At 33.8% G+C, this 12122-nt stretch overlaps 1 non-coding gene across 1 annotated transcript; it reads right to left on the reverse strand.

Annotated features, from left to right (window-relative positions):
- Positions 1-10474: 10474 nt before the first annotated feature.
- On the reverse strand, positions 10475-10582 carry LOC122305867. Its single transcript, XR_006241293.1, has one exon. It is a non-coding gene; the product is annotated as a small nucleolar RNA R71 (small nucleolar RNA).
- Positions 10583-12122: the final 1540 nt, after the last annotated feature.

Below are 12122 nucleotides of genomic sequence, written 5' to 3' on the forward strand. Positions count from 1 at the left end.
ATGAAGAGAAGCAGATGCATGAGGATATTGAATCACAGTAATGAATGTTTGGAATGAATGAAGTTGGCACTGTACTTTTACCTATTGTCTAGTAAATTGCTTTTGGGATTTTTGCTGTTTGCAGCATTGGAGCCTTATCGCCCACTATTGATGCAATAATGACATTGAGCTCCACCAGCCTTTGACTGAGAACTATTTCAATCAGTTTCAGTAGATTTTGTACTTGTGCTAAGTTTGAATGTGACCTTAAATACTAGTAAATGTATGGTTTTGGTAAGAGTTTTGCAGCATTTGTGTAATCTGGCAAGGGAAGTCTAAATCTTAGATATCAAGCTAGTGGCTTTACCCTCCATTACCTCTTTTTCACTATTTTTGCTATATATGGTCACTTTATATATGCAATTCTGGATGTTGAGTTTATGTAGAAAATTTTATATGATTTTTTTTTCTTTTTTAATCGAATGTGACAACTATAACTTCACATGATTGTCATTTCTTAAGCAAATATCCCAGATCTATTAACCACAATCAAATTTGAAGTAATTGATTGTCAAATGGTGTACAAGTTTAGTTGAGGTGCATGCTTTCATAGGTATTTGCAAATACAATACAAAGAAGCCTTGATTAGAGATCCTTACGAGGTGGTTAATCTTAGAAATTGCTCAAGCCTTCGTGACTTTCCTATTGCCACTATTTCATTTTAAATTTCAGGTGAGAATTTCCTTTTATTATTGTTTGTTCTCTCTGGTATTTTAAGACTTGATTTGGTATTTGCCACTGAAATTAAGAGTTGTTATATGTTTCATATATAGTGTTAAAACTGCCCGAGTTGATTGGTTTGGATTATGGGCAACTCACTCTATTGACCATATCTTTTGGGTTTAGGAATGCTATATATTCCAATATAAATTTATGATTTGCAACAATCATTATCTTCTTAGTGATGGCAGTATGGGTAGTAGTGGTGGGTTGTGTCTATTATGGAATAAGGAGTTGGAAGTGAGCCTCATATAATTATTCTACTTGGCATATTAGTGTGAGTGTGAAGGAACCTGAAGTTAGTTTATCATGGATGTTCACTGGATTCCATGGCCATCCATAAACCTCAAAAAGGGTGTCTAGTTGGGATCTACTGAAACATATTAGGCCAGCAACATATAATGTTCAATGGATTTGTGTTGGGGACTTTAATGAAATTACCTGCCAATCTGAAAAAACACTCAGAGCAGCTTTGAGAAGCTATAAATATATAGAAATGTTTTTCAAAGTTTATTCAGCTTGTGATCTTAGTGGCATTTATACTAAGGGGCCTAAATTTACATGGACCAATAATAGAAGGGATAGTGGCTTTAATAAGGAGAAATTGGGCAGACTAGTAGTAAATATGGAAGCACTCATCAAAGTTTCCCTGATTCTTTATACTTGTAGTAGAACAAAAATAACTCTTGCTATATACTTGTTTTTTGTTTAAAGCCTGCATGTTCATGTTGGAGATATACGGTTACATTTTCCCTAATCAATTATTTCCCAGAATCTAGCCCTAAAACTAACCTCAAATGCACATTGTTAGAATCATAGAGAAATCACAGCAGCAAAAATAACCAAAGTGAAAGACCTAATATATTAGAGGTTATATATGGGGAAATTGCCAACTACCACAACTGATAATCAACCAATGAATCCACAATAGCCACAGCATCGACAGATCACAAAAAAATAAAAATAAATATAAAAAAATGACTAATAGTTTATATAAAATGATTTGTTATAGTCATCCAACAATCCAAGTAACCCCTCAAATGGCGCTATGTTCATGCATGTATGGAGAAAATAATGACTTCCAAATAGAGTTTCTGAGTAGAAAAATACCTTGGACACGCTGAGCAGCACCCGAGCAGTGGAATTTGGCCAACCGAGGGCTTAGAATGGACTATTCATCCTCGCACACAGGATGCTTGGGATAATGGGATTTTCGGGGGATTTCTGGTAGCTCTAATGCACAACAGAGGGCGATTTTGGCAATTCTCGCCGTCTGTCCATATGCATTCAACAGAAGGGGGAATCGATTTTTGGTAGCCGAAGTATTGGGTGGCCGAAGTAGAAGAATGGAAGGGGGTTCATAGAATGCCTAATGGGTAAGCCGTAAGATGGAGGCAAAGCTTGGGTTTTGGAAGGAACGGATGAGAAACCTTCGCCAGCACAAGCTGAGCTATTGTAGTGGAGGCGTATCGATGGGGCTTCGGGAGCGTTTCTGGAATGGGGATTACTACTCTCACTACCACGTATGGCTTCGCCAGAACGGATTTTTGAAATCGCTGATGGGCAATCGATGACAAACACACACGGAGAGCAGAGAGGGTACTGTGTGAATTACTCGCGGGGAGGGAAATAAAACTCAAGTTTGGCGCCTGAGATGAGTTATGACATTTAGCAGCGACATTTTTCGCATCTAAAAGGTTAAAAAATTGCTGGGATACTCCAAGTGACAATTCTCGCCAGCTAAACTGAAGTTTACTCCAACGAGTAAGAAATCGCAGTGATAAGTGATATGTTACGGCGATTTTTAAATCGCTGCTAAAAGTCCAGATTCTTGTAGTGACCAAAGAAGAGCTTGACACTTAAAACTGTTCCTTATGAAAGTGCAAGTGGTGAAGATGAGGAAAATGACGACGAAGATGATGAAGAAGTTGCGATAATAACAAGAAGAATTAAGATTTTCTTAAAGAAAAATAAAACTCTTCCGAGGAAATCATTCAAAAAGTTTTCCAAGAAAGATTCAGGTAAAAATGACACTTTAATTTGTTATAAATGCAATAAGTCTGGTCATATCAAGCCAGATTGTACTTTGCTAAAGAAAGATCGAAACAAGGGTAAGAAAGTAATGAAACTACTTGGGATGATGATTCAAGTAGCTCAGATAGTGAAGACAGCAATGAAGAATCAGCAAATCTTTATCTTCTGGCTAAAGATGATATTGAGGTAACAAATCTTGATAATATTGAAGATCCTTCATATGAAAAATTACAAAATATTTTATAAGAGGTATATGAGGAACTTGAAAAATTGGGTATTAAGTATACTGCTTTGAAAAGGAAAAATTTTTCTTTAACAAACGAAATTGATGTTTTAAGAAAAGAAAACATTGTTTTGAAAAATAAAAATCTTGAGTTGAAGTAGAAGAAAACTGATTTCGAAAATATTGTTGAAAACTTTACGAATAGAAAAAGAAATTTTAAAAAATTTCTTAGTAGTCAAAGATGTGTTTTTGATAAGGCAGTCTTGGGATATATGCCAAAACAAAAATACAAATCTTATAAAAACTTTTTTGATAATCCTTCTACATCAAAGTCTAGTATTCAAAATTCTTTTCATAAAAATAATTTTATCGAAGAAAGATACTTTTATAATCACTCAAATTCTTCATGTATGTCACATGCTATTCGCAATTTTTGTAATAGATATGATCATACAATGACTATTAGAGTCATATGAGTACCTAAAAATTTTGTTTCTTCTAATAATAATAAATGAAGAACTCAAAGAATTTGGGTATCAAGAAAAATTATTTTAATTATTTTTATAGGTATGCATAAAGTACTCCATAAGCAAAAATAAATGGTTTTTAGATAATAGATGTTCAAGACACATGAAGGGAGATAAAATTAAGTTATTTGATCTTAGATATAAAAGAAGAATGACACATAACATTTAGAGACAACTCGAAAGGGAAGATCGTGGGAATATGTCAAATTTGTAATGAATCTTCTCTCATAATTGAAGATGTTCTACTTGTTGAAGTCTAAAACATAACTTTTTGAGCATAAGTCAATTATGTGATAAATGATTTATAGTTACTTTCAAAATGAATAAGTACATTATTTTAAATGATCGATTACAATGTTTGTTTTATTGCTTTTAGAAATAACAATGTTTATGCAATCGATTTTGAAAAAATTACCTTACAAGATACTATTTGTTTTTCAACTCAAAATAAAATTAATTGGCTATGGCATAGAAAACTAGGTCATGCTAATATGAAACTTATTTCCAAACTTTCAAAAAATGATATTGTGAGAGGTTTACCAAAAACAAATTTTGTTAAAGAAAAAATTTGTAATGTATTCCAATTTGGTAAACAAACAAAAACTTCTTTCAAAATCAAGAAACATATTTTCACTACTAGACCACTGCAATTGATACACATAGATCTTTTTGGACCAAATATAGTTGCAAGTCTAAGAGGAAAATATTATGCATTTGTTATTATTAATAATTTCTCTAGATATACTTGGGTAATCTTTTTTACTCATAAATATGAGGCACATAATGTCTTTACCAAGTTATGCAAAAGAATTCAAAATGAAATGGGTTATACTATTTCAAGTATCTGAAATGATAGGGGAAAATAGTTTGTTAATAAAAATATTGAAACTTTTTTTTGATGAAAATGGTTTTGTACATAATTTTTCTGCTTCTCAAACTCCTCAATAAAATGGGGTAGTAGAGAGGATAAATAGATTTTTTCAAGAGATGACAAGAGCAATACTCAATGAAAACAACTTGCCTAGTTACTTTTGGTCTGAAGCGATAAGTACTATGTTACATTATAAATAGAGTTATGTTAAAATCTAAACTAGATAAAACCCCATATAAGTTTTGGAATGAGAAAAAGTCCAATAGTGGTTACTTTCATGTATTTTGATGCAAATATTTTATTTTGAATGATAGGAATAATTCAGGCAAATTTGATGCAAAATCTGATGAACGTATCTTTCTTGAGTATTCTACTAATAGTAAAACTTATAGAGTATTTAATAAAAATATTTTGACTATACAAGAATCTATGCATGTAGTATTTGATGAATCTAATTCTCTAGTCTCTAAGATATCCGTTGATGAAAAAACAAGAAGTATAAATAACACCAAAAGTCTCAATCTCAACAAAAAGAACACAATAGAGGAAGTCCAACATGAAGACATCAGGAAATATCATCAAAATTTAATACAAGATGCAACCAAACAGTGAAAATTTATGAAAAATCATCCAATTGAACAAATTCTGGGAGAACCTTCACGAGGTGTAAGTACTCGGTTATCGCTTAGAAATATTTCTAATTATACTACTTTTCTATCTCAGATTGAACCTAAAAATATTGATGAAGCACTTGATTTCTAACTATGCAAGAAGAGCTGAATCAATTTGAAAGAAATGATTTTGGACACTTGTTTCTAGACCTAAAAATCATACTATTATTGGAACAAAATAGGTTTTTAGAAATAAGAAATATGAGTCCGAAGTTATTATTAGAAATAAGGCTCAACTTGTAACCCAAGATTTCAATCAAGAAGAAGGAATCGATTATGATGAGACATATGCATTAGTCGCAAGATTAGAAACTATTAGAATGCTACTTGCATATGCTTGTTATAAAGATTTCAAACTTTTTCAAATGGATGTTAAAACTACTTTCTTCAATGGTTTTATAAATGAAGATGTATATGTTGAGTAACCTCCAGGTTTTGAAAATCATATTTCTCCAAGTCATATTTTTAAACTCACAAAAGTACTATATGGATTCAAACAAACTCTTAGAGCTTGGTATGAGAGACTTAATAGTTTCTTGATTGAAAAAGGTTTTTCACGAGGAAAAATTGACACAACTCTTTTCATTAAACACGAAAATTGTGACGCTCCCAACTTCCGCATACGGACACATGGAAATCGAGGTGTCGGGATGATGACAACACGGGTTACACATCCCATCGCCAAGTGTCAAGTGTGTATAAACAACACGTGTATAATAAAATTAACACAACGGGTAATAAAGTTTTTTAACTAAGTACCAGGATTTTATTTAAATACAAATTCGCTTAAAACACAGGCATACCAAAATATTACAAGTTTAACATCATTTCAAATCCAAATTTATATAACATAAAAGCAAGTAGAATAATTTTCCAAACGTAAAACAACTCCAAGTCAATATTCTGGCGAAATCACCTCCTCGGGCTTAGCCTTCTCCTTCTAAAACTCTGCATCAAAATCTACGGTACCAAAATGGTGCCGTAGGGAAGTAATAAACCAAACAAATCTCAAGATAAAAATATATCCATGCCACAACAATATGCATGAACATGATGCCATATGCATATGTCCCAAAAATCTACATTTTCCACGCACGTCAAAAATCTCATTTTGGCCCAAGACATTTCCTTTAACATATCCTCACCATTATTCCAAATAATGGCCTTGATTACGCCCAAAGAATAACGCGGTAGTTGTAGCACAGCTTTGGGTATTGATTCCATATGGAGACAAATTAAAAGAATAGCAAGAGGAACAAAGAAACTAAAGAAAAATATTAAATAAGTAATAGAGAACAAAGATTAATTTTAAATGTAAATTCAAGTGAAGCAAAGTGATTAACAGAAAAAGTACTCAAATTTGACAAACAGTAGAGCGTCGTGAATCCCTTACACAAATCTGGTATTTTAATTATTCTTAATTCATTGGATAACTCAATTAGAAACTCAATTCCCGCAATTCCCAATCGGAAAGTATAGATTTATAAACCAGACTTAAATAAAATGTAACCCTTTGAAAAAACCTTCACCACTTTTAAAAAACGTGAATTATTATCCCTATTGATAAAATATAATGACGACAATATACTCAGAAAACGATATTGCAGCAAAAAACTAAATCAATATAAATAAATAATTGATCCAAACATAATCAAAGAACTAATCCATTCAATAGAAAAAACATGACTGAATCCATAAACATAATAAATTCTATGATTATTCGGAGAAGAAAACATTAACGATGAATTGAGAATGATAAAACAAAAGAGTTTTAGTAATTGAAAATCAAATACATGAATTAAGAACAAATAAGAAATACCATCTAATGTGCAAGTTTATTCCTAACCCTACCAGAGAATTTAGTTACCCATAAATATACTGGACAACAAAAATCTCTAGAGAAAATTGAAGCGAACGATGGCCATGGAAGTGATTTTCTCCTCTCTTCAGATCTGCCTCTTGTGCCTCTTCCTCCCCCCTCCATTTCATGCTAATGATATGCTTATATAGGGTAGGAAAGAAACCTTAATGTCCTCTTAATTTTCGCATAAAAAAATCGCCTAAATTTTAGGACTTATCTTAACAGCCATGTATGGCCTTCAGAAATTCGAATTTGGAAATCCTTATTAGAGACAAAGTTATAGCCCTTTAAGATAGCTTTCCAATGTATTAAGAATCGCATCAATCCAATATATGAGTAAAAAGATACAGTCAAAAGACTAAAGTATGTCCAGACTATCTCCTAGCGAATTTCGGACTTGGACTTCTTGTGGTTTCATTTTGTGATTTTTTTCTTTTTCTTTTCTTCCAAATTGCTCTCAAACCCCATGAATGTCCTCCTTTGAATTTGATTGGGCTTGACTTGCTCTTTTATAAACTCTGAAATTAGACATAAAAAAACTGTTTACGAGTATCCCAACGTAAATAGAAATTCAATTTAAGAATACACATTAATTCCTATGATTTCTATTCACATTTTAGCATTTTAGTCCAATAATAGGGTATATAGAGTGCACTTTCGCACACTCATCAGGCCCAAAAACCAATCTCAGAAAATGGCCCATTAACCAAACCATCAGAGCACTGTAGGCAGGAATTGCAGGCAGGACTCTACCACAATCCCTGCTCACCACCATCCCTATGCGTGCACCGTAGGCGGGAATTACATGCGGGATTCTACCACTGTCCTTGCTTACCACCATCCCTACAAATCCGTCTGTAGGTAGGAATCGCAGGCAGGACTTTACCACTATCCTTACTTACCACCATCCCTACGCCGCGTGCACCGTAGGCCCGAATTACAGGTAAGACTCTACCACCATCCCTGTTCACTACCATCCCTACACGTGCCTCTGACTCAGACCAATCAATCCAATCGTTTTCATATACTAAAAAATCATTTCTTACTTGAAAATCTAGTTTTCAAGTTCCAACACATGTACATGCATGCAATGACACGAAAACCCAATTTTCCTTTTTAAACATGAACATGCATGCACTATGCAATGAAAACATCAAGACATAAAATATCTAATAAATCTCAACAAAACATAATTAACTCCATCCTCAAATTCATCCGACCCCTGACTCCTCGGATTTAGTCCGGAATAACCAACCAGTCACAATTTATTGTTAAAACAAAAATATATTTAAATCTAAAAGAAAGTTTGAAAAATACTTACAGCACTATATAATAATTTTTCGAGAATCAAAAAGCTGCAAAAGGCGGAAGAAAGGCAACGTAACAATGCAAAAGCACTGTGGTCGTGAGTTGTAAAATACCCACTTTTGAATGGGGACGATCTAATGCTTGGAATTGATAGAGAATGACTTAGAGGAATTACTCAAGAAGTTTGGGATGTGATGAGTGTGCGAAAGTGCACTCTAAATACCCTATTATTGGACTAAAATGTTAAAATGTGAATAGAAATCATAGGAATTAATGTGTATTCTTTAATTGAATTTCTATTTACATTGGGATACTCCAAAGCAGTTTTTTTTTTTTTTTATGTTTAATTTTAGAGTTTATAAAAGAGCAAGTCAAGTCCAGTCAAATTCAAAGGAGGATATTCATGAGGTTTGAGAGCAATTTGGAAGAAAAGAAAAAGAAAAAAAATCACAAAATGAAACCACAAGAAGCCCAAGTCCGAAATTCACTAGGAAACAGTCTGGACATACTTTAATCTTTTGATTGTATATTTTTATTCACATATTGGATTGATACGATTCTTGATGTATTGGAAATCTATCTTAAAGGGCTATAACTTTGTCTCTAATAAGGATTTCCAAATTCGAACTCCTGAAGGCCGTACGTGACTGTCAAGATAAGTCCTAAAATTTAGGCGATTTTTTTTATGCGAAAATTAAGAGGACATAAGGGTTTCTTTCCTACCCTATATAAGTATATCATTAGCACGAAATGGGGGGAGGAGGCACAAGAGACAGATCTGAAAAGAGGAGAAAATCACTTCCATGGCCACCGTTCGCTTCAGTTTTCTCTGGAGATTTTTGTTGTCCAGTATATTTATGGGTAACTAAATTCTCAAGTAGGGTTCGGGATGAACTTGCACATTAGATTGTATTTCTAATTTATTTTTAATTCATGTATTTGATTTTCAATTGTTAAAACTCTTTTGTTTTATCATTCTCAATTTATCGTTGATGTTTTCTTCTCCGAATAATCATAGAATTTATTCTGTTTATGGATTCAGTCATGCTTTTTCTATTGAATGGATTAGTTCTTTGATTATGTTTGGATCAATTATTTATCTATATTGATTTAATTTTTTGCTGCAATATCGCTCCCTGAGTATATTGTCGTCTTTGAATTTTTTCAATAGGGGTAGTAATTTACGTATTTTAAAAGTGGTGAATGATTTTTCAAATGGTTAAATTTGATTTAATTTTGGTTTATAAATCTATACCTTCCGATTGGGAATTTCGTAAATTGAGTTCCTAATTGAGTTATCCAATGAATTAAGAATAATTAAAATACCGGATTTGTGCAAGAGATTCGCGACGCTCTACTGTTCGTCAAATTTGAGTACTTTTTCCGTTAATCACATTGTTTCACTTAAATTTACATTTAAAATTAATCTTTGTTCTCTATTACTTATTTAATATTTTTCTTTAGTTTCTTTGTTCCTCTTGCTTTTCTTTTAATTTGTCTCCCTGTGGAATCGACACCCCAAAGTTGTGCTACAACTACCGCATTATTCTTTGGGGGTCATCAAATTTTGGCGCCGTTGCCGGGGAGACGGTAGAAGAATTGTGAGATAGTTTTTCTTTTCAACAGTTTGTAAAGGCGGTAACTTCGTTCCCTCTTTTAGCTTGCTGCATCTTTTTTTTATTTTCTTTTTCTTTTTGTAGTTTTTTTAGTGTTGCGTTTTTCTCTACCTTGCATGCACAGGTATAGAGACGCCTTGGGTCAGTTTGCTTGTAGACCTGTGTTAGAGTCAGAGTTTAATTTTTCTGATAATTTGTTTGATAATTCTTCTAATTCTGAGAAAATGAGTGAACACGAAGATCAACCCACTAGGACCCTTCAGGATTACCTCCACCCTACACGCACAACCACACCATCATGCATCATGTTTCCAGCTAATATTCGCCAATTAGATTTTAAAATAGGGATGATACAGTTACTCCCTACTTTTCATGGCTTGGAAAATGAAAATTCATATGTGCACGTTAGGGAGTTTGAGGAAGTAGTTGAGACTTTTCATAGTCAAAATGCAACTGATGACATTGTGAGACTTAAGTTCTTTCCTTTCTCTTTTAAGGATAGAGCTAAGAGTTGGCTATACTCTTTGAGACTACGATCTATTGGGTCATGGAATGAGATGATTCAAGTCTTCTTTAATAAATACTTTTCCCAACATAAGACCAATGCTTTAAAAAGGCAAATCTCTACCTTTGTACAAAAGGACAGTGAGACTTTGTATTAGTCTTGAGAGAGATTTAAGGAGCTATTGAGTATGTGTCCTCACCATGAGTATGAGAATTGGCGCTTAGTGAGCTATTTTTATGAGGGACTTACACCTAGAGAGCGTCAATTTGTAGAGATGATGTGTAATGGTGAGTTCTTACAGAAAGATCCTGATGAGACCATAGAATACCTCAATGAGTTTGCTGAAAAAGCTCACACTTGGACTGGACCTAGTGCTACTGAGAGCACAAATAGGTCACGACCTGCAGGAAACCTAAATGGTGGTGAAATTTACCATCTCATGGAAGAAGATAACCTAAAAGCTAAGGTTGAGATGCTCACTAGGGAGCTAGAGGTGTTGAAGAATAAAGATTTAAAGCCAACACACGTGGCTAATCATGCAGAATCTTTTGGACCATGTTTTGTATGTGGCGGGGTAGATCACCTTGCCCAAGAGTGTCCCACATTTGCTGAGATGAGAGGGATGTATGAGGAACAATGTAATGCCTTAGGTATGTACATAAAGCCTGTTGCACCGTTCTCTAATACCTACAATCCTGAGTGGCGTAATCACCCCAATTTTAGTTAGAAATCTGAAAACCAACCCCCTGCACAACCCCCTAGATCATATCCTGCACCATATCATGCACCTTCATCTTCTAGGAGTCCTTTAAAAGACACTTTGCATGCTTTTATTGATGCACAGAGTAAAACTAATAAAAAATTTGAATCTTTGATTATGCAGGTTGTTGAAGAAAACAAAGAAATAAATAGTCATATATCCAAGATAATGAGCTCCTTGAGTGTGAATGAGCGTGGCATGTTTCCTTCTCAAGCTCAATCCGCATCCCAAGGTCAGCATATGACACAAAAAAATTTAAAAGAAGTCAATGCCATTATGACAAGAAGTGGTAAGTCCTTACACATCCCAACAACTGATAAGCAAAAGGATGTTGAAGAGGAACAAAGCAATAATAGCACCGAGTTCCCCAAGGATGCCGAGGTAATCAAGAGTCCAGTTAAGGTACCATTTCCTTAAGCCATAAAATCTGGTATGCGAACTTTGGATCCTAATAATGAAATCTTAGAGAACCTCAGGCAGGTAAAGACTAACCTTCATCTTTTGCATGTTATTAAACAAGTTCTAACTTATGCAAAAGTTCTTAAAGATTTGTGTACAATTAAGAGGAAGCACCATGTTAAGAAGACAACATTTCTGACAAAGCAAGTTAGTTCTCTAATTGAACAGCGAATTCCTCCTAAGTACAAGGATCCTGGTTGTCCAACCATTGCATGTAATATTGGAAATTATGAGTTTGGGCAAGCCTTGCTAGATCTAGGAGCTAGTGTTAATTTGATGCCTTATTCCATTTATTTGCAGCTTGGTTTGGGTGAAATTAAGCCTACTTCTGTTGTGCTTCAGTTGGCTAATCGTTTAGTTAAGAAACCGAGAGGGATAGTTAAGGATGTTTTGATCCAAATTGACAAGTTTTATTATCCTGTTGATTTCGTAATTTTGGACACTCAATCAGTTGTTGAGTCAAACTCTAAGGTTCCTCTCATATTAGGTAGACCTTTCCTTACTATGGCTAATGCACTTATAAATTGC

Source organism: Carya illinoinensis, chromosome 3 (genome assembly GCF_018687715.1).
Source record: "Carya illinoinensis cultivar Pawnee chromosome 3, C.illinoinensisPawnee_v1, whole genome shotgun sequence".
NCBI lineage: Eukaryota > Viridiplantae > Streptophyta > Magnoliopsida > Fagales > Juglandaceae > Carya > Carya illinoinensis.